This window comes from Rhamphochromis longiceps, linkage group LG13 (assembly GCF_057381845.1).
Source record: "Rhamphochromis longiceps isolate RC_006_pf linkage group LG13, R_longiceps_female_GT1.1, whole genome shotgun sequence".
NCBI classification, from domain to species: Eukaryota; Metazoa; Chordata; class Actinopteri; order Cichliformes; family Cichlidae; genus Rhamphochromis; species Rhamphochromis longiceps.
Window position 1 is genome coordinate 31,541,757 of NC_140569.1, and position 5,540 is coordinate 31,547,296.

Sequence of the window (5,540 nt, forward strand, 5' to 3'; positions counted from 1 at the left end):
GGGATAAATAAAGGGAATTTGAATTGTATCAATACATTTGAAGTGATCATATGCGTGTTTGATTTAATTTTAAATTTACCACAATTTGTTTTTAATATCTGAAATGTTCAAATTTATTCAGGTAAATGGCAAAGAACCTGCATCTAAAGAGTAGTTTAGAATTCTAGTACAAATTGGAAATAGTGAAACTACAAGTAACTCAAAGTTACTTTACTAAGTTCGTAAGCTAAGTTATTTTTGCTTGACGTCTGTGGAGAAAAAAAGGTCTGACTGGTTTGACTGTTTTTACATACTAAGGCTTTTGCCTGTGTCTAATGTAATGCAGTCGAAGCTCATCTATCAGAGATGAATATGCCATCCAAAAATGGAGGAACACACTCCATATTTTGTTGTAAATTATTATAGGTATATCATATGTATCTTTTTTCTATTGTATTTACCAACATCAAGAAGTCACAAGAAAAGAAAGACCACACCATGGTACATGTTTAAATACGGAAAGTTTATTGATCTAATTTATTTATTAAACAAAAAGACAACATTTTTTTCACACACAAGGGTGGGCCAATATCAGACAGAAATGTGAACTCCACTCTGTACAGTAGGCAGTAAACTGTGATATGTAGATTCAAGCTGTTCATATTTTTGGCCACCAGATATGACCGTGTTGCAAAGCTTTGAGTAATGTTAAGTGGAGTGATTCTTATATAGCGCTTTTCTACCCTCCCAGGGTACTGAAAGCTCTCTATTCAACATGCCACATTCACCCCATTCGCACCAGCACCGTCTTGTATCAGCTCACTAACTACTAGTGATGGGTAGATGAGGCCTCGTGAAACATTTCAGCACATTCCCCAAACTGTATCGATACTGTGTCGACACAGTGTTGCTGTTTTGCTCCATACTGACACCTGCTGGACCTTAAATATAATTGCGGACAACTTACTTGAGACTCACAACAGACTGATTCAATGACCTGGGGCCCGTTCTTCGTACGTCGCTTACTACATCCAAGATCAAATGACACATCCAAGACCAAACCATCGCGCTAACCGTGAGCTCGCTAATCCGGTTCCCCGAACACACCTGCTGTTGACGATCAGTACAGCTGGATGAAGTAATGTGAGATCACTGGGTGTCGTAAAAGGGGCTACGCATCGATAGTAGAAACATTGATCGGCAACCCTCTGATTGGTCGGCGAAAATGTCGAAGGAGAGCGCTCGGTATTTTTCAGCAGCAGAGCAAGAACTCTTGAGTGAGGGATTTCGGGAGTTTCAGAGTTTAATCAGAACGCAAGGGAACACTGCAAAGGCTGCAAAAGGAAGGAGAGAGGGCTGGCAGAAAGTTGCTGACAAATTAAACTCGTAAGTAATTTAATAATAACAATAATAATGGAGTGGATTGATATAGCGCTTTCCAAGGCACCCAAAGCGCTTTACAATGCCACTATTCAGTCACTCTCACATTCACACACTGGTGGAGGCAGCTACAGTTGTAGCCACAGCTGCCCTGGGGCAGACTGACAGAAGCCAGGCTGCCATATCGCGCCATCGGCCCCTCTGGCCAACACCAGTAGGCGGTAGGGTAGATTTATTATATTACACTATATTATCCAATATTATATTACATTATATTATATTATGTTATATTATATCCCCTTACACATTAGAGCCACAACAGGACCCACTAGAACATGGGAACAAGTAAAAGGGAAATATAAGAATATTCTACAGAATGGTAATATTTATCACTTAAATTGCTTTTCGTCTCTTGGAAAGAGACCCTGGAATAATCTGTTTGTTTATAACAGCAACCAAGAAAAGGGCAGAGCAAAAAAAAGACAGGTGGTGGTCCTGCACCCCCTCGTCAACAAGTTGGTTAAGTAAATAATACCCTCACGGGAATATCGACATCTCTCTATGAGCACACTGTCGCGCTGAGCTAAAGGATCCTGTCTATCCTGCAATATACGCTGAATTCTGGAAACTCTCCTTATCAATCTTGCACCTTCCGCAATGGGCTGCTCGCGTATACGGACAGGATATGACTGCGACAGACTTCCCAAATCCACCTTCGCTTTTATAGCCGTGGTCTCCCATCTTAATTACACGAAGTAATTTCCAATTACTACTCTGAAATATGAATTACATCTGTAATAATCACATACATGTAATAGAATGTTAATAGTTCATTTCCCTTTTTTAGGAAATGACCTGTGTGAAATCAATAAATGGATCAGGTGCTGCATTATCTTTAGTTACATTGATGTTATTTATTTATGGTGAAACAGTGGTGGAATATCGCTGTTGCTTTCGTATAAATGAAGCAGACATACCTGCGTGGCCGCGATCTGATCCTGTTTACATAAAGTGAACCTGCTCCCGAGCAGGTTTACGCTTACGGCTCTGTTGCTATGGCAGCAAGTCCCGGATGAGCTTCGGGGAACCGAACGATCCAAGATCACGCGAAATCGTCAACAATCAAATCCAGCTAACCTACTTAGCGAGGTACGAAGAACAGGCCCCTGGTCATACTTGTACACTGTAAGGTATTGTATTTTCCATGGAATCATTTTGTATCTTTTACATTTCAAATATTGTAGAAATCTTTAAAATATATTGTGAATGACATTAAGTGAAAATTAAAATGAAAGTATTGTGAATGTAATATTACTCATTTAAATGTGACTGACACAGAGTTTATTATAAATTTCTATTCAGAAAAATAAGTTTATCCAATGTTTTTCCAGCTTTGGAAAACTCACAGGCATAGATGAAGCTGGGGTACACAAAAACTGTAAAGCCAGGTGGAAAAGGTTCAGATTAGATGCCTTCCTATTCCCCCAGTACGTTAAAGGATCCTCTGATCTTGGAATGTTTCTCTCCGACACTCTCCACAATACTAAGGGGTTGGCAGTCCTTTATAATAAAATTCAGGACTGCCTTGTCCAGAACAGTCTTCCTAGATGCTTGATTTCAAAATAATAAAACACATATTAATAAAAAAAAATGATGATAAAGCTGTTCAGTGTCAATATAGGCCGACCTGTGTTCATTCTCGGTATGTTTGTGTCCTCATTTTCATGTTTGGCTCTGTAATGCCTAAACACTGATGAGGTGCTTTTTTGTGTAAGAAATGCAGAACAGATGCGACATTTAACCTGCATAAAATGAAATAAATAATTTACACTGCAAGTCACATTGCTGTTTTTCCTATTCTGATAGATTACACTGAAACAAAGACAACGAACTATTACCTTATTTGCAGTTAAAAGATCACACAGCAGAAACATTTCTTTTTCTTAATGATATTACTCATTACCCGGACCTAAATTTGCAGCTGTTGTACTTACATTTGTGTCTCAGCGGCAGGTGGGTCACATACTGTAAGGGCAGAACCATGAAATAATTTCCAGAGCATTTTCATTTTTTTTAAACTGGGGTGTCCATATATGTTAAACTCAGTATCGAGACAATATACATGATTTGTGGCAAGATTAGTCCAGGAGGGGGGTACAAGTTTCTGATCTGCCCTGCAGCATCCTCAAGTGGTGGAAAACTAAAACATCATTTTGAAATGAGAGGGGGCAGGGATAGCTCAGTAGGTAGAGTGGTGGCCCCATGACCAGAAGGTTGGGGCTCAAATCCACTGAATGGCTACCCTGAGGTACCCCTGAGCAAGGTACCGTTCCTACACACTGCTCCCTGGGCGCCCAATGGCTGCCCACTGCTTCACTGAGTGAATGGGTTAAATGCAAAGATGAATTTCCCCACGGGGATCAATAAAGTATAAGTATGAAAGAGCCACACGAAGCAGAATATGCTTGTGTTTTTCTACTGATATCAATTTAACTAAACACAACTTTTAGAAGTGTGCACCACAGGAGGCCAAGATTATAAACTAAACTTAAAAAACATCAACAAAAAGCACAGCCATGTTAATAAATTCTGAGCTTTTCTAAATCTCTAAAAGACAAAGGATCCAGCAGGTTGATGCCCTGGGATCAGCAATGACACACCTCACACAAAGCTGAGACCCCACAAATAAAGTAACTCAGATCTGACTAAGAAAGAGTCCAAAATGAGCACACATCATCTGGTCTCTCTTTTTTAAGATTATTTTAAAAAGGATTAAAACCTTTATTGGATAGTGTAGCAGTGAATATAGACAGAAAGCTGGTGAGAAAGAGAGGGAGATGATGCAGCAACGGACCGCAGGTCAGACTCAAACCCAATCCCCTACACATGCTATATGGCATGTGGTCGCCTGCTCAACACTGAGCATGCAGTATCTGATGCCCAGATGCTGGTAGTTTTGAGGCTGTTTCATAACAGTTTCATATGATTTTTTTAGTGATTCTTAGTAAACAACTGTGGCTAAAGTCTGAATTTCAGTGTGTGTGTATGGGTGAGAAATACACGGGGAGTGAGAGACACATTATCAGGAAGAGGAAGAGACTGAAATCTTCTGAATGTGGATGGCTGAGCTCAGACTCAGATCATTGCTGTCTATATAGGTCTATATTTCGAATTCTTCTAATTATTATTGGTTACAATCATATATGTGCAGGGAATATTAAAAAAAGAGCATTTACACAGATGGAGACTGCTTGGCTCGCACTTTTTGGCACTTTAGTCATCGCTTCTGAGGTGAGACTTCCTTCTTTGGTTATGATTTGGCAGTCTATATTCACTCATTTCTCTTACTGCCCATTCTGTTTAAAGTTACGTAAAATAAATGAATTTTGTTACTTGTTTCACTGAATTTGACAGCACCATTTCTTTTTAAAAGCCGAGTAAACAATCTGTTAAAATTTGGCTCACATCTACCAAGGCCTTGAAGGTTAACTTATTGAAAAATTGATTGAAAATTGACTGAAAACTTTATAACGTAGACACTAGGATTCTTACAAGTGTGGTGTCTGTTGTCACCATAAAGAAAGTATCGCAAGAAGATTTCAAATATCATGTCTGACTTCTCACCTCTCCTTTAAAGTCATTAGATTAATCTGAATGTCAAAGTAATAATAATGCATTATAGAGCTATTTTTTTAAACTGTTTTTTTACTGCCATTTTTTGTAATGACAACATGTTGAGATTTAGGGAATGATGTGATGATTCCAAACAGCATGTTATTTAGGACCTCTGAACTAATACACTACATGTCAAAGGTTTGGACACACCTTTTCATTTAATGTTTTTTTTTTAATTTTCATAACTCCCCAAAATTTGATTCTGTTCATCTGGACGTAACGTTTTTAGTGGGAGAAACATTTTGTCACTCATCCAAGTCTTCAGACTTCTTCAGTCTCAGTTGACTGCAGGTTTCCCCAACCTTATAAACAGTAGATTTGCACATTGACTGAAATGTGTTAGTGTAACCATTTAAATACATACCAATTTGAATAAAATAAATGTTAATATGTATAAAAAATGAAAAAATCAAAACCCAACTTTACCCATACGGAAAAGAAATAGAAAAAAACTTATAAAAGACTTGCATAAGATTTGCTTACTTCAATATAGTGAATCATATAAG